This window comes from Antechinus flavipes, chromosome 2 (genome assembly GCF_016432865.1).
Source record: "Antechinus flavipes isolate AdamAnt ecotype Samford, QLD, Australia chromosome 2, AdamAnt_v2, whole genome shotgun sequence".
NCBI lineage: Eukaryota > Metazoa > Chordata > Mammalia > Dasyuromorphia > Dasyuridae > Antechinus > Antechinus flavipes.
In genome coordinates, this window is record NC_067399.1 from 304,233,844 (window position 1) to 304,257,516 (window position 23,673).

Here is a 23,673-nt window from a genome sequence, read left to right on the forward strand (position 1 = left end):
CTGAAGCCATTAAGATTTGAATTCATATCTTCCTGACTCCTGGTTGCCCCCCCCCTTCTACAAAGAGTACCTTTCACCTCATCACAATTATCCAGTGCTTTTACATTAAACCATAATAAATCTATCCACCTACCAGTCACCAAGACGGTTTGTCCTTGTTCATAAAGGAGTTCAAGGTGAAACTTTTCCATGTTTCTATAAATTAAAACACAGAAGCATTTAATGACCTTATATTCTCCTACCTCTGCCACATGTAGATTGCTTTAGATATTACTGAAATAAGCCTTAATAGCTCTAAAGAGAAGGTGTTTTAATGTCTATGAATATTTTAATATGGTAAAAATGGTTTTGTTACATCTCTACATTATTACATCAATAAGGTTTTAACTTATTTTTTAATTTTAAAAGGGGTGATGAATTCTGATAAAAGTCAGGGTGAATAGTAAAACTGGAACCTTATCATTTCTACTAGTCTTTCTTTCCAGTATTCACTGATTCAAAACAGCCTGTTTACTTCTACCCATTTGGCCCAAATTAACCATTCCAACTTTTCACCCCAGACAAGATATTCATACAAATCAAGGTGTAATCTTGCTTTATTCTACTTCTTGGAAACCAAAAATCTTTTGTCAATTCACTCCCTGAAAATATTTTCTGGATCAAAAGACCTTAGATTTCATAGCCAAGTAAATTAAATCCACGGGCCATAAATGTACATTTAAAAAAATTATTTGTTCTCCTAAAGTAGATTCTGTCTTTACTAGATACTACCCTACCAAAGGTATATAAATACTTTATTCTTAGTGCATATGAAGAATACATGTTTTACAAAAAGCTCATTATTATAATATATTCATTAAATTTTATTGTTTCATTTAAAAGATGAACACTGAAAGCAATTGCAGCCTTTTTTGAGTTTGTCCAGTTTGAAAATAAAAATGGTATTTTGTAAGACATCAAGGTTTTCTGCCCACTCCTCCCCCACTACCCCCTCATCTTTTGTGAATCAAGCAAGTGAAAGACAGATGAATTAAGAAACAAATCAGACACAGTATCAATTGCCAAAGGAAAAAGACAGAAAGACAACATCTTGTCCATCAAAGTGCTTCGATCAAGAGTTTTTCTTTTCTCAGATGATGAAAGCACAGGGTGTGAGTACTGCCAGAAGATAAATAAGGAAAAGAAAAAAAAAAAAAAAACAATCACCACCAATGATGTCTCCCAAGAAAATTCTTCTTATAGAACTTATTACTTTTGCAGCAGATAAAAATGTCACTTTATTGGTCTATGCCCTGAAAATTTCAGGGGAAAAACTTGGTAGTTCAACTAAACAGATGGTAGCTATTTTGCATTCTGATAAGTTAACATTACATTTTCATGATCTAGTAGTAATGGAAATATGCAATGGAAACTGTTAGTTTACATCTTTAATAATGGAAAGGCCACAGACTACAAATTTGAGGACAATGAATGAAGAGGCCCCAACACAGTCAGTACAGTTGCTGTCTCTTTAATTCAGGCTGTAGTTGACAAAATGAATTCATTTTTCTTGGCCATAAATTTGCATAAAGATCTGGTAAAACAGAGTCTATGCCATTCTAATTATTTGCTAAGACCAGGAAGACCTTATATTTCAGGCTTTGGGGAACTGTTGATAGAATGAACAAGGTTAGAACTCTGAGTAGATCTACTGAACCAATGAGCCATTCATCAGTAATGAAAATATTCCCAAATGGAAGAGAGACAGAGAAAAACTAGTTTAATGAACTCTGAGGCATGAATAGAAGTGAAAATTCACTACCAAAAGGTTTGAAGGGAATCTGTGTGATGACATTATAAAGCATATTTTGTCATGAATATGGATCACATTTTTTCCATAACATCACTCCAATGTTTTAGGATAAAAATGTATTATCAACTTTTATGCAAGGGCTCTTCATCTTTTGGTGTATATTATGGTTTCTTTGTCAATGTTGTGATCCCTTTTCAGAATAATGGTTTGTGTGGGGAGTTAATACTTATAATTGATGAAATGCTATTTTCAAATTAGAGATTAGTGAAAATCAAGATTTTTTTTTCCCATCCAAATTCTCACCCTCTCTAAATTTATCCATGGAATTCAAGTTAAAAAGTCCTGCCTTAAAGCAACATGAGTGGTTATTACTCTCATTGTAATTAACATTATTGCTAATAATAATAAAGGCATTGAATTTGATGAATTTTATAAAATCTACTGATGATCAAATTCCTATGTTATATGCTCCAATTTATTTCAATTGAAATACTCATCAGTCAATCACTGCCAGACCCTGAGGATACAAATTTAAAAATGAAAATAATTACTACCCTCAAGGAGTTACATTTTCCTGGAGTGGGTGTGGGGTTAAACAAACACAGATAAATAAATGTGTAATTTGTGCAACTAAATAAAAGAAAAATAATTTTGGAGGTGGTTATAAAACAGTAATAATTAAGGAGACTAGGAAAAGCCTCATATATATACTTTAGGTGAGGTTTATTTGGAATTAGGATTCCATGAGGTGGATGAAAGAAGAAAGTAACTAGAAGCCAGGTAGACTGAAAGAGATGAGCATTTTAGTCATGGGGAACAGCCTTCCTCCTCCCCCCCTCCCAAAAAAAAAAAAAATTGAGGTGGGAAATCCTTGTCATATAAGGGAAAGAGTGAATAGATTGAAAAGCAGGAGATTTTCCATGTTTACTAAACTAATAAATAATTGAGTTAGAACTTGAATCAACCTATATCTACTGTATTCAAGTTGTCTTTTTTCCACCTTGCTCCACTATTTCTGCCTCTTTTTGTGATACAAAGAAGTGCAAAAGTTTAATTTAAAAGAATAGCATACATAAGATCCAGGATAAGCGCAAATGGATTACAGTGAAGTTTTGCAATTTACTAGTTCTGTATCCTTAAGCTTGTTCCTCTTTGACACACAATTTTCTTAACTGTCAGAAGAAGGTTTTTATTTCTTTCCTGCCATTGCATGGAATTTATTTTGTGATAATCAAATGAAATGATAAATATCAACCCATTTGAAAAATTCAAAACCACACAATTGTAAAGTTACTAATTAATATTATATTATACAAATCCATGAAAGCACTACTCTCTTTTTCTCTTTATTTTAGTGAGACATGAAACTGGAAAGAGATCATAGGATCATAAATCTAAAGATGGAAAGAGTCATCAGAGGAAGAAACTAAAGTATAAGGAGAGAAAATGACTTGTTTAAAATATCCACAGCTGGAAATTAGCAGACTTGTGAATCGAATCCAGGTCCTCCAACCCCAAACACTATTTTCTTTTCTGAGAAAAATCAGAATCCTTCCTCCAGGAAATTATCAATTTTTAAATTTATATTCCTATATTAAAAGGCGGGGACAGTTAGATGACAACTAGATGGCACAGTGGATGGAGCACTGGCCCTGGAATTAGGAGGACGTGAATTCAAATATGACCTCACACACTCAACACGTATTAGTTGTGTGACCTTAGATAAGTCACTTAACCCCAATTGTCTCACACACACAAAAAGGTAAGAGCTGATTTTTTTTCCTGGTCTTCTAAGTTGTCTGTTTCCAATCCTACCCCCAATTACTTTGTGTGTATGTGTGTGTGTGTGTGTGTGTGTGTGTGTGTGTATGTGTATGTGTATAATATTGTAGTTAGTTTAGAACTCATGGGTGGGAGCCCAATCCTCAGAGTATGCATTGTGTGCTCTGCCTGCTGGTAAAGCAAAATGAGGAGACTTGCTGAATCATTTTTGGGAAATGTGTGGTGAAATGCAATGTTGTACCTGCTCCCCATCTCAGAGCATGTTCATTTGCAATTATTCTATAACTATTTCCTGTTTGCTTACCACATGATGAAGAAAAGAAATCGCGATAGGCTATTGAACCAGAAATGGATATGCATTTAAAAGATGGCAATTAGCCAGAACTAGCTTTGCCTCTTTCCTGCCTGGTGCTTTTGAGTGAGGAGGCAAGAACTACTGTAAGCCTCCATCCAGGTGGGGAGAGAGAGCTAGTCCCAGCAGCATTCTCGTCCAATCCAGGTCAACATGAAGACATCAACATATAGGCCTGCTGTTGTTACTGTGACTATTTAATTCCTTCTTTCCTATTTTAGGTGGGAAAATATTGGAAATAGAATGGACTGACTTGTGATCTTTGAAAGGTCAAGAGGGCCACCAGAAGTCCAGGAATTAGAGATTATAGCCAAATCAAATTTAGTCTTCAATCAGAGCTCCAAAAGAGACCAGACTCCAGTCCCACACTGCATTCACTATGTACGGAAAATGCTGAGTCCCATAAGTAAAGATCAGTTCTAATTTTTAGACATGCTGGATTGGGAAATGAACTTGGGGTATATATTTTGTAGCAACTTTGACTTTGAGCCCATGTTCCTGGAATTTTTTCAAGTCTTTGAACCAGCTACATGTTCCCAACAAGATAGTAAAGATTTCTTCCTTTTGATGCCATCAGCTCAAGTCCCCATTCTAATATCTTCTTTCCCAATATCATACACCTCTGATTTGTGCCTCAGTATCACTAAACTAATTAACATATCAGTTAGCTTTTATAAAGAAATGCTTACTGAAAACATACAGTAAGAAACAAAAGTACAAAATATATCTGTCTCCTACCTAGGAATATACTCTCCTTTATACAAACTTTGTGCCTGGGAAAAATGGATTCAAAATTAAAACAGTACAAAATTATTTGCACCACCAAGTTCATTTGCATATGTAGGCTTAACAAAGGAAAGTTGATCCTTTGTTTGTAGGACCTGGAAATTTGGCTGAGGGGTCAATCTACTACTGGATTGTACAAGCTCTGAGTACAGGGCTCCCATTAGTCATTCTTCCAGAAAATCTTTACATAGGTTCTTTCTCTTAAAGTAGAATGCAAGCTCTTTGAGATATAACCAAGTTTTCATTTTTACATTTTGTGTCCCAGTACCTAATACATAGTAGGTGCTAAATGAATTCTTGTTGGATGCACTTGACACATTTTAGAAATATCAAATTCTATATAGTAGAACATTGGAGAATAGTATCTACTGGAATATTAAAATTCCTAAAGCTTGTATATGTGAGCCAATAGATAACAGACTGAGTTTTTGCAAAATAAAAACAGTTTCTGTCTCCTCTCCTCTGAAAGGAAGGAAGACCTGAAATTTAGGGAGAGGCAAGAGATGAACAATGTACTTGGGGATAGGATGTGAAAGCTCCACAACAAGATAAAAACAAGAAATAGAGAAGATGGGAAAGTGGTCCATTCCCTGTGCTGTAGCTACTATTGTTATTGTGGCCACTGAAGTGACCTTGAACTTGAAGGAAAGAAAATGCTGAGATGAAAAGGTAAGAGATTATAATTACTTCTTGGTTTACTGAGTACAATAATAGTAAAAGAATATTACAAAATCGTACATATTTTTCTTCTGCTTCTTTCATTGATCCTATTTCTCATTTCTTCTTTTTATTATTGTGATGATGATAATTATTTGGGTAATAATCTTTAAGATAGGTTAAATTATAAGTAGTGTAAGGCCCAGATTCCATGCAAGAGGTACTGAAGTTTGTAATCTGTCCTTTTGGGGGCAAAGTGAGTTCTTATAAACTCTAAATGAGAGCACAGAGCTTTCTGATGGAAAAGAGTTTGGAATCAGCTTGGCAAGACACAGAGACAAATGATTAAGCAGATACCAAGGACAAATAGAGAATCTATCACAAAAATGGCAACATTGATGATGGACAATTCTTTATATTGGACTGATGATAGGTACTATTAGCAACTGAAGTTTTTATTTGTTGCTCTGCTTATTAAATGAATTCAACTGAGAACTGAGCAACTCTTAAGAAATGTGAAATAGAGAAATGGTTTAAGAACTCTCAACTCTCTCATTCTGTGTGTGTGTGTGAGAGTGTGTATGTGTGTGTGTGTGTGTGTGCCTGCATGAATATGGTGTGCCATGTTATCTGTCTATTAGTTGTTTTGGGTGGGGGAAAGAGGGAGATAGGAACCATGTAAAACATAAGATAGAATAAATACATGAAATTTCAGTAGATCAGAAATTTAAATCTCTAGTCAGATCTTAGGAATCCGTCCTACCTGGGATCTTAAGAGCTTGATGTAATTTTAAAAATGAATAACTTACATAGTTTTATAAACTTTGTGAAAATCTGAATTTAAACTGGTCCCAAGTCTTTTCTTTCCCCTAGGTTAAATGTGTCATTGTTCCTACCCAGAAAAAAGTCATTCTTATGTAAGGAGCACCAATAAGTTTCCTTTGATATGAGTAAAGGAGAGAAAGTAGAATTAGGGTCTAGAGGGAAGGTCACTCCTAAACCAGACTGGAAGATATAATTAAGCTTTAGGAATAGGAGTATGCTTGTAAATATTTAAAAACTTACTCTTTAGAAGAATGTGAAAAAATATACATGACAGCACTTTTTAGTCTAATGTTATTAATATTTTCCCCATTATTTTATTAAAATGTAGATAATCAACAAAACAATGAATTCAGACCAGGTATGTAGGGTTTGCCAGTTTCCATAGTATAAATGCTCATGTTAAAAATTTAACAGCTGACCCTCATGAGCCAGTTTGAGCAAGGGCCATGAAGGATCAGCCCCATCTCTTTCCAATTAGGCGAAGAAGTCCTCCTCAGTCATACTTTAACCTCTGTGGTTATGCCTCCTGCTTAGTCTTTCAAGAAATTCTCTTCCTTTTCTATTTTGGCCACGTGTTCTTAAAATTGAGCTAGTTTCTCTAAGATATCATTTAGGATATGTGGGTGTGTCCTTGGTAGGAATGAAAAGAAGCAGCAAAGTGGGAGGTTATGGTTGCTCTGGAGACAGTGAAAGAGAAAAAAGACAGAAGGAAAACTTCTTCATAAATTGATGGGGGTATGAATTAGGGGCTTAGAGAGCCAGAGATGTTTTTTTTTAATTTTTTAATTGAAAGCATACTATTAGACGTCCCTGAAATGAATCTGGATTGCAATGGATTCCCCGGAACAAAGGAGCTAAGCATTGGTATTAGTGGGGGAAAGATTCTTGATAATGTTACATTTTCTCTCTAAGCCTTTGGGAACCCCTTGGCTGACCTTGAGCTGTTATCATTTCCTCATTGTTTTCACCTGGCAAGTTAAAAAAAAAAAAATCACCTACCACAAGAAAGAATGGAGGAGTTAACTGAGAGTCATACAGAAGAGACATCTGAAGGGAACATCTAGAAATAGTTGTGTCTGCCAGAAACTCCCTTACCATGTAAGAGCAAGTAGTTAGCTTTCTTGATGATATCCAACAACTCCAAACCCTAGCCACTGTAACTTAGGGTAACTTAAAGACTGCATTATGCATGCATGCACTATTGTTTCATAGACAACATAAACAATTAAAAACTCCTTGAACATAAACTTTCTTTTAAACTTAACCCTATGATGTCTTTGAAAATTCCTTAACTGACTGTTTCATTTTCAGTAGATGCCATCTAGAAGGTACCTGTAAATCTTATTAGGAATAAGTAATGAATATATACCATTCCAGCTTCACTTCTCACTCTCTAGACTTAATCACTTTTCCACCAGCAATTTTCTTATCCTAGAGGTGCCTCCACTCAGGGGCCTTCTCTTATTTTTGAATCCTAACACATTGTAAGTGTTTCATAAATGTGTGTTGTTCTGGCTGCCCATAGCCCATGGACCATGTTCATTTCAAATTTGACTTGACTTCTTGATTTCCTGATTTCTTTTCTTTGCCAGAAGCCTTATTCCTCTGATGCATGTATGTACCTATGACGACCAGTTTCTGACTTCCCTTTAATATTATTCTCCATTAGAATGTAAACTCATGGAGAGAAGAGAATCTTTCTTCTTCCCTCTCTCCCTTCCTTCTTTCCTCTCTCCCTTCCTTCTTTCCTCTCTTCCTTCCTTCTTCTTTCCTTCCTTCCTTCCTTCCTTCCTTTCATCCTTCCATCCTTCCTTCCTTCCTTCCTTCCTTCCTTCCTTCCTTCCTTCCTTCCTTCCTTCCTTCCTTCCTTTCTTCTTTCCCTTTCTCTCTCTCTCTCTCTCTCTCTCTCTCTCTCTCTCTCTCTCTCCCCCTCCCTCCCTCCTTTCTTCCCTCCTCCCTTCCTCTCTCGTCCCTCTCTCTATATCTCTCTGTTTCTCTCTGTGTCTCTATCTTTCTGTCTCTCACTCTGTCTCTGTCTCTCTCCATCCTTTCTTCCCTTTTTCCTTCCCTCCTTTTCTCCCTTTCCTCTCTCCCTTCCTCCCTTCCTCTCTCCCCAACTCTCTCCCTCTCTCTGTCTCTCTCTCTCTCTGTCTCTCTTTCTCTCTCTCTCTCTCTCTCTCTCTCTCTCTCTCTCTCTCTCTCTCTCTCTCTCTCTGTCTTTCTCTCCCCTCCCCTATCCCCTGTCTTCAAATATTACAAGTAGAGTTTGTTCATAGCCAGAAAGTTATAAAGAACTATTTGGGCTTTTGTCATGGTAAGTAAAACAAGCATTTAATTTGTGCAAAAAAAAAAAAAATTCTTATAGGCCCCAGGCAAAATAGTGCTTCAAAATCAGAGTTAGGAGGTTAGAAGGACATTATCATGTTCCCTGAAGAATAGCTGAGGAATGGAATACATTATAGTTCAGGCGTGGCTTTTGGTCACATGACATCACAAAAAAGAGGTTCCTAGATTTCTAAATGATAGTTTAGACATGATTAAAATTTTATTTGTCCAAATTTTCTAAATGATTAAAATCCTTGCAGGTTAAATATGGTCTACACGGAGGATATCTAGAGCCAAGCTTTTATTCTGGGAGAATACAAATCAGAATGTATTTGGCATTTATTTATTTAAATAACTTTTTATTTACAAGTTATATGTGTGGCTAATTTTGCAGCATTGACAATTGCCAAACCTTTTGTTCCAATTTTTCCCCTCCTTCTCCCCACCCCCTCCCCTAGATGGCAGGATGACCAATACATGTTAAATATATTAAAGTATAAATTAAATACAAAATAAGTATACATGTCCAAACTGTTATTTTGCTGACAAAGAGAATCGGACTCTGAAATATTGTACAATTAGCCTGTGAAGGAAATAAAAAATGCAGGCAGGCAAAAATATAGGGATTGGGAATTCAATGTAATGGTTCTTAGTCATCTCCAGAGTTCTTTCGCTGGGTGTAGTTGGTTCAGTTCATTACTGCTCCATTGGAACTGATTTGGTTCATCTCATTGCTGAAGATGGCCAGGTCCATCAGAATTGATAATCATATGGTGTTGTTGTTGAAGTATATAATGCTCTCCTGGTCCCGCTCATTTTACTCAGCATCATTTCTTGTAAGTCTCTCCAGGCCTTTCTGAAATCATCCAGTTGGTCATTTCTTACTGAACAATAATATTCCATAATATTCATATACCACAGTTTATTCAGCCATTCTCCAATTGATGGGCATCTACTCAGTTTCCAGTTTCTGGCCACTACAAAGAGGGCTGTTTGGCATTTATTTTTGACCCAGCAAAGTATGTCCTATTTTTTTTTCATAAACTAAGTAAAACAGTCCTAGATTCCGTATTGAGACTACCAATATGGAAACTAGAACTGTTTTACTTAGTTACAAATTTTGTTTCATCTCCTCAGTTTTTGTTTGGTTTTGTTTCTTTTAAAGAAGACTAATTATTGGCTTGAACTTATTCATTGGAGGAGGAGAATGGATTAGGTTCCTGCATAACCCCTTGAAATTCCTTTTAATTATAGTAGCCATGTTTACAATAGGGGGAACATATTTTAAAATTTAAAATAACCCACTAATTTTGTTAGTAAAAAGAGTTGATACCAATTCTTCTTTCAAGTTTTACTTAGAGGTTATATAGTGAATAGAGTACTAGACTTGTGGTCAGAGACACTGGGTTTCAAATTTTCCTTCTTCCCAACACTGTGTAAGCATGGACAAGTATCAGTTTCCTTATCGGTAAAATGTAGATATTTATGGCATCATTAGTCTATTGAGATGATTAAATGTGAGATGCATAAAACATTTTGTCACTTTAATGTATTATATAAATATCATCTATGATGATAATGACAGTAATGATAATAGTGACACTGTACCAAAGGAAACCAACTGAATACCTTTTCCTTATCATCCTCTATTTCCCTATCATATTTATCTGGTAGCTAAGTCTTCTTTTATAATGCTCTGAATAAGATGCTAATGAGGCTAAGATTACACTTAACTGAATGAATCAGTAATCTTTACTCCTTTTAATTACCCCAGACTTCATAGGGAATCCTAGGCAAATGTTTCATAAATGTATGCAAATGATAGACCAGGCAGGAGAATATAGATGAACAAAAAGCCATCCCTCCTCTTTGAATAAACTATTCAAGATATAAGACATATTGATCGTAAAAAGGCCCAGTACATGCTATCTTCCCATGGCTATGCAAATAACCTCCAGATTCATCAAGTTTCTCCTGGGCTCCCTTAAAAAAGATGCTTCCCTAAAAAGGGGGGGGGAATATCTATTGATATTTTCTAGACATTTTCTGATTGTTTTTTTTACAATTTTCTGTGTGCTGATGTAAATTACTAATAAGTACATCCCAAGAGAATATTACACTTTCCTGTCCTGTATCTCCTTGTCACATAGAGATCATCCTGAGTTTTCAGAGATTTTTCCAAGCAGAGCAAAGCTCTAGAAGATTAATATTAAATTGGAAAGAATAGATGCATTACCCTAATTCCTAATAACAGAATAGTTGAGCCAGGTTTGGACATATTCATCACCAGAGCATTGATTACTAAGAGAGAGAGAGAAAGAGAGAAAGAGAGAAAGAGAGAGAGAGAGAGAGAGAGAGAGAAAGAGAGAGAGAGAGAGAGAGAGAGAGAGAGAGAGAGAACAAGAAGCTAATCATGCAAACTGTGATACATAGATATAGATATCAATATAGATATTTTTTATAAATACACTTACATATCAGCTAATCAAACTAATTCAATTCATACTCCTATGTATTGTATATGTATATATGTATATATATACATATATGAATGCACATGTAGCAATTTAGGGCAACTATATTTTTACTTCTTTTAGGAAAAAAGCATATTAATAGCTTTTATTGTTATATACCTTCTGAAATGCTTAATATATTTCTTTAAAACCCAGAAAGCTGTCACTCATAAAAAAGAATAAATATAAAAGAGAAAAGAAGCTAAGCAATTGGAAATATGCCCATAGCTTTTGACTCAGAGTTCTCAGTACTATTTATATAGTTCAAGGAAATATATGCAAATAATGGTGAAGTTGGAAGACTGTCTTCTAAGGTATAGAAGGACTGAACTCTGTATCAGACTGTAGCTATATCAATGAATTCATGGAACCTCGAGGAATTAAGAATATGAACAAGATAAATCATATTCTTATGACAAGGTCCTGACCAATATCAGGTATACTGAGAAATTGCACGCTCATATTCCAGTGACTTAGTATCATGCTATATTTAATCTATTAATTTTCTCCTTTAGCTTTATCTGGGAGCTATCCCATGTCCTTTCTCTTGGCCATATTTTATCTAGCCATTTCTTCCCTCTGTCTTTGATTTTAGTCTCTACTTTTAAACTTCCTTTTGGAATTGAACAAGTATTGCCCAAGACATCCAGTCTAATAAAGATTTAGTCATATTTTATGTATTATTCAGAGAAGGAACTTGTATGTAACAACAAGGGACCAACCAATAATAGAATCGCTTGAAGTGCTCTTGAAAATAGTGCAATTCATGCTCTTCCAGAACATTTTCTTCATCTAATCACTGAGTTAAAGTTCTTTGGCCAGAATTTAAAGGCAAAACTTCTTCAAATAAAAGATAAAAACAATTTGCAAGAAGAGATTAATAGTTGCTAATATCCCCCACTCCATTTAACACCTGTATAAATTAAATAAACATTTTTTTAACACACCAGTTCAAATAGGATTGTTTGAGAACTCTCAGTTCTATGAATGAAAGGGGCTAGATACAAGTTAAGTATTACTGTACAGCAATATGTAATATTTTCAAATGTCTAACAAAGACTCATACATAAACTTAAGGGAAAGGGAGGAAAATATGGAAACATTTAAAGGAAGGATGTGACTCATAAGAAGACTGCCAATCTGAAAACACAGAGAAAAATAAGGAGGAGATGGAGAAGATCTCCAGAGTAGAGAAGGAAAATAAGTGGTTTGTGGGACAGATGGTGCTATACATCTCATTTTTAGAGATAAGAACAGTTAAGAATATGCTTTTTCCCCTTGAAAAAGTATATAACTTATATTAGTTATATCATTCCATTCTTTTTATGAGTGGTTTCATTTATAATTCCTTCTCATTCCAGATAGGAAATCTATCAATTGGTCAGAGATGACTACTACTATTTATCTGAAGAAGCAACAACTAATATTTATTTGCCATTTATTAGGTGCCAGGTACTGTGTTGAGTGTTTTACAATTATTATTTCATTTAATCCTTAAAGTAATGTTTTCAGATATTATTACCTTCATTTTACAAATGAGAAAACTGGTGCAAATAGAGGTTAAGTGACTTGCAAGGGTCATACAGCTAGTTTGAGAACTTATCTGAATTCAGGTCTTCCTGATTCCAGGCCTGGCACTTAATCCACTGTGTCACATAGCTGCCCAGGAATTTCTCTCCCTGTGGATGCTGTGCCCAAACTGCTTCTTATTCTCCTTCAAATATTGTTGATAAACATGAAGTCAATGAGGTTGAATCATACGTTTAAGGCGAAATATTTTTGACAACACTTCACTATGGAATTCTTCATGGTATTTTTAGATAGCATATAGTACAACTAAAGAAAAATCTCTCTCTCTCTCTCTTTTTCTCTCTCTCTCTCTTTTTCTCTCTCTCTCTCTTTACACACACACACACACACACACACACACACATATATATTTGACATGTCTCTTAGGTCATCATAGCTAGTTCATCACCAAGGGGAGAAAATATTACTTTTAAATGATTTTTAGAGAGAATTTGGAGTTTCACATTCTCATCCAGCATCATTTTAAGCACCCAACATTCAGAAATACTCTTTCCCCCTCCATAAAATATTACTCCATTCTCATCCTGTCTTGATACTCAGTGTCTTTGAGTCTGGAAACTTTTGGCAAGGGGAAGCACCACCAAACAATGAAACATTTCCTTTTCATGTATGTTGAGCTATGTCAGGGTTTCTTAGATCTTGATGATCCCTCCAAGAGCTGTCCAAATGCCCCAATTGTTAAAAGTTGAACATTGAAATGATGTCAAAAATCATTGACAGCGGGGCTTATGCCATCATGCATTCTCTAATTCCAAAATGACAAGTCTTGAGCATGTCCAGATGTATATGGGGAAGGTTTCATTTAGCCTGTCTAAAATCAAACTTGGAAGCATATAGTAGGAGGCTGCTCATTTAAAGCTTTGCTCCACTCACATTGGCCAGACGTGTGGTTTATATTTCCAGAGGAAATGCAAAACCATTGTTCTAAATGTTATATGAAAGCCTGTTCTGTCTTCTAAAAAGCAGACCACAAAATACAAATCCCTTTCCCCAGTTTTTAAAAGATAATTCTGCTTGCCTTTTCCCTGTCATTTTAAAATAAGTGGACTCCTAGGGATAAATCTATAGCTTTGGCTTTGATTTGATAAATTTTAAATTTAATAGGTTGATCCAATTTATCTAATAAGACAAGTGAAACAAATTTGGCAGGTGTCTAACAAGTAGAGGCAGTTTACTTAAACTTAGGTTTGAAAATCAGGGAACCTGGATTCTCATATTGACTGCATCACTCATGTATTGAATCACTATGAATAAGTCATTCAGCCCTTCTGAACCTTACCTTCCTTATCTGTACAATGAGAGAATTGAAATAGATGCTATTTTTCTTTAGATTCTGACATTCTGTGATCTGAATTCTCAATATGAGTGGAGTCAGTCATGGTCTGTTTTCACTGCTTAGTGGTAGATAGGGGTCAGACAATCAGTAAGCATTTATTAAGCACCTACTATGTGCCAGGCACTGGATATACAAAGAAAGGCAAACAAAAGCACACAAATCCCAGTTTCAAGGAGCTGACAGTCTAATGGAGGTATACAAACAACTATATAAAGATTAAATATAGAAAGGATAAATTGGAGATGATCAATAGAGGGAAAGCACTGGAATTAAAGGATATTGGGAAAGGCTTCCTGTTGAGGATGGTATTTTAATGGAAACTCGAAGGAAGCCAGGGAAACCAAGAGTTGGAGATAAGTAAACACTATATGTCTAGTATCTAACTCTCTTCACTGATAGTTATCACTCTTAATGCTAAATATTCTACAGAATGATAGTATGCACAAAGAATGCTGGATTTGGAATCAATCTGGATTAAGGAGTCACCTATCCCACTTACTACATGTATGACCCTAGGCAGATTATATAAGACTTCTGGGTCTCATTTTCTTTTACTATAAAATGAGAAGATTGGATTAGATGATGTCAAAGTTCCCTTCAGCTTTAAATCTATTATCTCATGATCTAATGAACATGTTCCAATTCAAGATGATTTGAGTCCTGATAAGAGAATATAGTCAATAATGCCCTAGAAAATGCTCTCCCTGACTACCAAAAAACAAACAAAAAGGTTGGGAACTACAAAATGAAAAAAAAAAAATCAATAATGACAGAAAGAAGAAAAGTGAAAGGACCAGACACAAGATAATATTTTTAAGAGGTGGAAGATCAGGAGGGAAATAGAGATAGAATTTCCTTTTCTTGTCTAGTCTTAAAGTACATTGGTCATTCTTGAGTCTAGTCCCAATAAGGAAAGGCACAGAAACTTAATCCTGTTTTCTTTTCCCAATTTATGATAGGACATTCTTGCTTGGTGACCCTCAGCTCCAGAGGGCTCATTATATTGGTGCTGGATTTAGTGTGGACATCCATTTAGCTTTGCAACTCAGATACCCAGACTCAAGCAATACTTTAGCCTGAGCTTCTCCAAAATCAAGGACATCAAGAGTATACTACCATTCTTGGCAAAAACGTAATTCTTTTTTCCCCCCGCAGTTAACAACATTCTTTTTCCAACTATAGATAAAGATAGTTTTCAACATTCATTTTCATGAGATTTTGAACTCCATATTTTTCTCCCTCTTTCCTTTCCTTCCCCTTCCCCAAGAGGGGAAGCAAGCAATCTGAGATACATTATACAATCTTGTTAAACTACATTTACAATCCTGTTAAATATATTTCCACATTAGTCATGTTGTGAAAGAAGAATCAGAACAAAAAGGAAAAACCATGAGAAAGAAAAAAAAAGATGAAAATATTTTGCTTTGATCTGTATTCAGACTCCATCAGATCTTTCTCTAGATGTGAATAGCATTTTCCATCATGAGTCTTTTGGAATTGTCTTGGATCATTGTATTGCTAAGAAGAGTTAAATCTATCATAATAGACCATTGCAATGTTGCTGTTACTATGTACAATGTTCTCCTGATTCTGCTCATTTCGCTTAGTATCAGTTCATGTAAGTCTTTCCAAGTTTTGGGAATTAAAAAAAAATCCACCTGATCATTTCTTATATCACAATAGTATTCTGTTAAATACATTGATCACAAATTATTTAGCCATTCTCCGATTGATAGGGATCCCCCCAGTTTCCAATTCTTTACTACTATAAAAAGAGCTGTACAAACATTTTTGTTCATGTGAGTGCTTTTTTTCCTACAAAGGGAATTCTTTTTTTAAAGCTTTTTATTTTCAAAATATATGTATAGATGATTTTCAGCATTCACCCCTGCAAAATCCTGTGTTACAAATTTTTCTCCCTTCTTTTCCCCCACCCCTCTTCTAGATGACAAGCAATCCAATACCTGCTAAACACGTGCAATTCTATCATATTTCCATACTTATGCTGTATGAGAAAAATCAGATCAAAAAGGGAAAAAATGAGAAACAAAATAGAATGCAAACAAATAACAACAAAAAAGTGAAAATACTATGTTGTGATCCACATTCAGTCCCCATGATTCTCTCTTGAGTACAAATGGCTCTCTCCATCACCAGTTCTTTGGAACTGGCCTGAGTCACCTTGCTGTTGAAAAGAGTCACAGCTATTTAGTGCCATACCAATCAGACTTCCAAGAAAATATTTTAATGATCTAGAAAAAATAACAACAAAATTCATATGGAACAATAAAAAGTCAAGAATCTCAAGGGAATTAATGAAAAAAAAATCAAATGAAGGTGGCCTAGCTGTACCTGATCTAAAATTATATTATAAAGCAGCAGTCACCAAAACCATTTGGTATTGGCTAAGAAATAGATTAGTGGATCAGTGGAAAAGGCTAGGTTCACAAGACAGAATAGTCAACTATAGCAATCTAGTGTTTGACAAACCCAAAGCCCCTAACTTCTGGGATAAGAATTCATTATTTGATAAAAACTGCTGGGATAACTGGAAATTAGTATGGCAGAAATTAGGCATGGACCCACACTTAACACCATATACCAAGATAAGATCAAAATGGGTCCATGACCTAGGCATAAAGAACGAGATTATAAATAAATTAGAGGAACATAGAATAGTTTATTTCTCAGACTTGTGGAGGAGAAAGAAATTTGTGACCAAAGATGAACTAGAGACCATTACTGATCACAAAATAGAAAATTTTGATTACATCAAATTAAAAAGCCTTTGTACAAATAAAACTAATGCAAACAAGATTAGAAGGGAAGCAACAAACTGGGAAAACATCTTCACAGTTAAAGGTTCTGATAAAGGCCTCATTTCCAAAATATATAGAGAACTGACTCAAATTTATAAGAAATCAAGCCATTCTCCAATTGATAAATGGTCAAAGGATATGAACAGACAATTTTCAGAGGATGAAATTGAAACTATTACCACTCATATGAAAGAGTGTTCCAAATCATTATTGATCAGAGAAATGCAAATTAAGACAACTCTAAGATACCACTACACACCTGTCAGATTGGCTAAGATGACAGGAAAAAATAATGATGAATGTTGGAGGGATGCGGGAAACCTGGGACACTAATGCATTGTTGATGGAGTTGTGAACGAATCCAACCATTCTGGAGAGCAATCTGGAATTATGCCCCAAAAAATATCAAACTGTGCATACCCTTTGATCCAGCAGTGTTTCTATTGGGCTTATATCCCAAAGAAATACTAAAGAAGGGAAAGGGACCTGTATGTGCCAAAATGTTTGTAGCAGCCCTGTTTGTAGTGGCTAGAAACTGGAAAATGAATGGATGCCCATCAATTGGAGAATGGCTGGGTAAATTGTGGTATATGAATGTTATGGAATATTATTGTTCTGTAAGAAATGACCAGCAGGATGAATACAGAGAGGCTTGGAGAGACTTACATGAACTGATGCTAAGTGAAATGAGCAGAACCAGGAGATCATTATACACTTTGACAGCGATATTGTATGAGGACATATTTTGATGGAAGTGGATTTCTTTGACAAAGAGACCTGAGTTTCAATTGATAAATGATGGACAAAAGCAGCTACACCTAAAGAAAGAACACTGGGAAACGAATGTGAACTATCTGCATTTTTGTTTTTCTTCCCGGGTTATTTATACCTTCTGAATCCAATTCTCCCTATGCAACAAGAGAACTGTTCGGCTCTGCAAACATATATTGTATCTAGGATATACTGCAACATATCCAACATATAAAGGACTGCTTGCCATCTAAGGGAGGGGGTGGAGGGAGGGAGGGAAAAAAAATCGGAACAGAAACGAGTGTCAATATAAAGTAATTATTAAATAAAAATTAAAAAAAAAAAAGAAAAGAGTCACAGCTAATCAGAACTGATCATTGTATAATCTTGTCATTGCTGTGTACAATGTTTTCTTGGTTCTACTCATTTCACTTAGTATCAGTTCATGTAAGTCTCTCCAGGCCTCCCTGAAATCATGCTGCTAATTTTTTTTAAATAGAACAGTAATATTCCATAATATTCATATACCATAATTTATTCAGCCATTCTCCTACTGATGGGCATTCACAAAGGGAATTTTTCCCCCTGAGGCAATTGGGGTTAAGTGACTTGCCCAGGATCACACAGCTAGGAAGTGTTAAGTGTCTGAGATCAGATTTGAACTGAAATCCTCCTGATTTCAAGGATGGTGCTCTATTTACTGTACCACCTAGCTTCCCCAACAAAGGGAATTCTTAAAGCAAAAAATAACTTAAAATCCTTTTGGTAATCCCATCTATGCTTATTTCTTTCCTCAAAACCTCCCCCAACCCATCTCTCTTTCTGTCTCTCTGTCTCTCTTTCACATACACACACACACACACACACACACACACACACACACACACACACGTAATCCAAGAATGGCTTTGTGCCTTCTGTGGTTGTGACAATTTTAAACAATGACTTTCAGGGCTTACCCCTTGATAATTTACTTTTATAGATACTGACCCTACTACACTTTTTTCCCCATGCTCTTGTGCTGGGAGGAGGGTGATAGTACAGAAGAGACTATGCTCTTTGGCAGAATCTCGAGCTAATTGAATATCATGAATTATACAAATGACAAGGCTCAGGAAATAGGATGGAGGAGTTGCTGTGGAAGAATGTGAAACCGTGAGCACAACAAAATAAAGTTGAGGTGGAACCAGAAGTGCAATGGGCTATTTTTGATAGCTTGAGAATAAAGAAGCAATAAGTTCAAGGAAATGAAGGAAAGATTTGAGAGAATCCAAGGCTAACAGAATCCCCATTCCTTCAAGGCCACACATTGAAGTGGGAGATAGAAGAAGGAATACCTGTCTAAATTTTAAAAATGTCAGTTTCAGAGAGGAACCCAGAAGTGTAGAAGTGATAAAGATCAAGAATAGAGCTACAAAGGCAACTCATAGTTTTCCTACAGCAGTTTCCCCACTGGTCACTCTTTTTCTGAAGGAAAATGATCTCTTTCCATCCTGATGGCCCGGAAGGAAAGAGAGTAGGCAGCAAGCACTGGGCACAGCTATACCAAACTTTCAGAAGGGAAGGGATTTTTGGAAGGATATCATAGAAAACTCAGCAGAATGACTGATTAAAACAAACAAAAGCTGATTGGGAAGAAATGAACAATCATTCAAAAGGAGCCATCCTGGTGAGCAAGTAAGCCATCCACAGAAAAATAAAAAAAGAAACTAAGTCAGTCCCCTAAGGATTTTGAATGAATTAAATTCCCCAAGAAAAGCAAAAAGAATGAAGGAATAAATCAAAATTTAGAATCTAAATAAAAGAAGAATATTTAAAACATACAATGTGAAAACAAAAAATGAAACAAATTATTATGATCATAATTTTTGGTACAATCTTTATAATAAAATATTGTGATATTTCAGCCTGTTATTTAGGATTTTTATATTCATATTCCTTAATAAGTCATCAATAATGTTTTATAATTTTCTTTTTCTGTTTTTACTCTTCCTTGTTTAGCTATCAGTATCATATTTGTTTCCTAAAAGAAGTTTGGTTAGGATCCCTTCTTTGCCTATTATTCTAAATAATTTATTTATTACTGGAATTATTTGATAGAATTCCTTTGTAAATTCATCTGATTCTGGCACATAAAAAAGGCTCAGTTATGACATATTTAGCTTATTGATCTGAAATAGGTCTGTTTATTCTATTTCCTTTTCTGCTAATCTATATTTTTTGTAAATATTCTTTTATTTTGCTTAAATTGTTAAATTTATTGGAATATAATTGGACAAAATAATTGCTTATAATTTCTTTAATTTCATCTTTATTAATGTATATTCATCCTTTTCATTTTGGATACTAGTGACTTGGTCTCTTTTTTAAAATCAAGTTAATCAATGCTTTACCTATTTTGTTGTTTTTTTCATAAAACCAACTACTATTCTTTATTTGTTAATTCTGTGTTTAAATAGCAATTTCATTAATTGCAGCTTTAATTTTTAGGATTTCAAATTTAGTGTTTTATTGGGGATTTTTAGTTTGAACTTTTTTCTAGGTTTAAAAAAAAATATTGTGAGAGATCTAACTCAGTTTCAATTGATCAAGGATGAACAGAAGCAGCTACACCCAAAGAAAGAACACTGGGAAATGAATGTAAACTGCTTGCATTTTTGTTTTTCTTCCCAGGTTATTTATACCTTCTGAATCAAATTCTCCTTGTGCAACAAGAGAACTGTTCTATTCTACACACATATATTGTATCTAGGATATACTGTAACTTATTTAACATGTATAGGAATGCTTGCCATCTGGGGGAGGGGGAAGAGGGAAGGAGGGGAAAAATCAGAACAGAAGTGAGTGCAAGGAATAATGTTGTAAAAAATTACCCTGGCATGGGTTCTGTCAATAAAAAGTTATTTTAAAAAAATATCATATAACCAATTCATTGTTCTACTTTTTCTTTGTTTTATTGAGGTAAACTTTTAGAGAAAAATGTTCTCTGATCACTGCTTTTGCTATATCCCATAGGTTTTAATATATTGTCTCATTATTGTCATTCTCTTTAATGGAATTATTGATTGTTTCTATGATTTGTTCTTTGGTCCATGCTCTAAGATTAGATTAAGATTATCTTTGGTTACAAAGTCCATAGTCGACATGATTGACCTGACATATCCAGTAGAATTTTTGCTGAGTACCAATACTTTCCCCCCAGCAAATAAGCTTGTGAAGTCCTATCTATTTCTATGATTATATTTTTGGACACACCTAAAGACAAAACTACAGATCTAAATATTTATCCCAGGTCTAAATATTTTAAAGAATTTGCTATATATTACATAAGAAAAAAAAATCCAGTAAAATCATAAGGGGAAAATATAAAGCAATTGGTTCAGTGTTCTATAGTTATTGTTATATTAACACAATGGAATATACTCCAAAAGGACTCAATGACAGAAATAAAAATCCCTTATAATAATAATGAAGTCATAGCAATAGTCTTTACAGATTATAAACAAAGGGGTACATATTGACTGAAAAAGGATAGAAAAATAGAATGTATCAATATAGTGAAATACAGTATAAAAACAAGTAAAATACAAGAAATTAAGAGGAATAGATTTATATTAATTGATAGTGAAAGTAGAAAATTAAGAAAAGAATGTATATAATCACTACTCAGGAGTCCTCAAACTTTTTAAATAGGGGGCCAGTTCACTGTCCCTCAGACTGTTGGAGGACCGGACTATAGTAAAAACAAAAACTTTGTTTTGTGGGCCTTTAAATAAAGAAACTTCATAGCCCTGGGTGAGGGGGATAAACATCCTCAGCTGTGGCATCTGGCCGGCAGGCCGTAGTTTGAGGACGCCTGAGTTGTCATAATGTAAATTTTAAAAGATTACTAGAAGGAATTTTATCTTTCAGTAATTAAAAAATCAGTGAAGATTGTGAACAACAACAAAAATTGTGCTTCTGTCCCCATTGCAAAGTGTATTTTGACTGACATTAGACTGACTTGGACAAAATATTGAATGTCTTGCCAAATGTCTTTACTTTATTAGATGTTTTTGTGTTATTATTTCTCTATGATATGGAGATATTCACTTGGAAGTTGGAGGACTGAATAACTTATGTAAAGACAAAAAGCGTCAATAAAAAGTTACATTTAAAAATTTTGCGTATAGTGGCAGGTTTTCTCAATAAATGTGAGAATAAATCAAGGATGCTTCCTTTCCCCAATATTATTCCATATAATTCTAGAAATGCTAGCAAATAAGACTAGAGGAAGAAATTAAAGTCATAAAAATAGGCATAGAAATGAATATATCTTTATCTACTTATGACATGATGATTTACGTAGAAAATAGCAAAGTAATAACTTGAGACATTTCTAGTTTCAAAAAAGTTGTAGGCTACAAAATAAGGCCACAAAATCAAAATTAGTAATATTTCTTTATAATATTAAAATCTAAGCAGTAAGAGAATGAGAGAAAAAGAAGTCCCACTGAAAGTACGTTATACACACACACACACACACACACACACACACACACTATATGATTTAAAACTATCAAAGCATATTCAATACATATATAAATATGATGAAAAATTACTCTTTAAAGAAATAAGGAAAAGTAAAATATCTAGAGGAATATTTAGTTGTCATGGCCAAGTCATGCCAATAAAATAAAATTAATAGTGTTATCAAAGCTAATTTAAAGATTTGATACATATTAATTACACTATCAAAGAGACCCTTTACAGCGCATGATAGAAAAATAAAAATTCATTTGGAGGAACAAAAAATTAAAAGCAAATAATGAAATCATCATAGGCTAGAAATCAACAGCAATAGCACTTCAAGACTTCAAAATATATTATGAAATAGAAGTCATCAAAACCAAAGAATGAACTAAAAAAGGAAGAATCAGAAATAATTGGAATTCTATGATTCAGTGTTCAACAAACCAGAAAACATAAATTAATTAGGGAATAAGTAATTATATAACAAGAACTGATGTAAAAATGTGAAGATAATACATGGAAATTGGGTTTTAGACTAACATTTTGTACCTCACAATAAATTCAAAATTGATATGACTGAAATAGTATAAGTAATACCGTTTAAATTAGAACAGAATAAATTGCAGATATTTTCAGAATTATGGATAGGGAATTAATACTTTACCAAATAAGGGATAGAAGTAATTATTAAAGATAAAGTAGACAATTTTGATTATAGGAAAATCAAACACTTTTGTACAAAAGAAATTAACATAAGATAAAACTAGGGGAAAAGTCTTTATATCAAATATCTCCTTTAAGGATTTTATATTGGACAAAAAAACATTCTTTGGTAGAGAAGTGGCTAAGCTTTAAAGAAGAATGGTAAAATTAATAACACCTATGTGAAAAAATATTCAAAATAATTAATAAGAACAATGCAACCCAGAAACTTGGCCAAAAGGAAGCAATGAAGTAGAACATTGGACTTTGAATCGGGAAAACCTGAATTTAAATGCAGTCTTGAACACTTACAAACCATGTGAACTAGATAAATCACTTAAGTTTTGTTTGACTTGGCTTTGCCTGTATAATCGAAATAATATTCCCAGGAATTTCTATAAGGATCAAATGAGGTAGTTATTTGTGAAACTATACAAATTATGGTTTTCAAAAGTATCTTTAACTATGTTCCTTACTAATAATAAAATAGAGAATATATATCGCAATTCTCCCCATCACCCAACAACAAAACACCAAATTTACTTGTCCAATCAATCATTTAATTAGACATGGTACCCTTTTAATATCAGCAAGTTGCATATAAACTATATGTCAATAGAGCAAAGGTTAGAGTAATTCAGGGCTTACTGATTTATCAGATGATAGACTCCCCATGGGCAGACTCATTTCCTAGAGCTATCCCTTCGTCTTTATAGAATAAACTGTGGCTTTAGTCATCAACTAATATAGATATTCAGAAGAATGAAACTCTTTCTTCAAAATTTCATAGTTCAAAATTTCATTTGAGGCATTGCATAGTTACCCATCTTTTACTATGTTGTCGCAAAATAGTTACCCATCCTTTACTATGTTGTTGCAAAATAAGACAATATTTTAGTAGAAATGTTCTTTGAATGTATCAGAATGAAAAC

The 23,673-nt window shown here is 34.3% G+C and overlaps 1 long non-coding RNA gene across 1 annotated transcript in view; it reads left to right on the plus strand.

Annotated features, from left to right (window-relative positions):
* Window positions 1-22,051, plus strand: part of LOC127549434 (uncharacterized) — a 28,024-nt gene extending 5,973 nt beyond the window's left edge. The window contains exons 2-3 of the long non-coding RNA XR_007950603.1: window positions 5,182-5,381; window positions 20,201-22,051. This is a non-coding gene — a long non-coding RNA (uncharacterized LOC127549434). The remainder of the gene's footprint in view (window positions 1-5,181; window positions 5,382-20,200) is intronic.
* The last annotated feature ends 1,622 nt before the right edge of the window (window positions 22,052-23,673 follow it).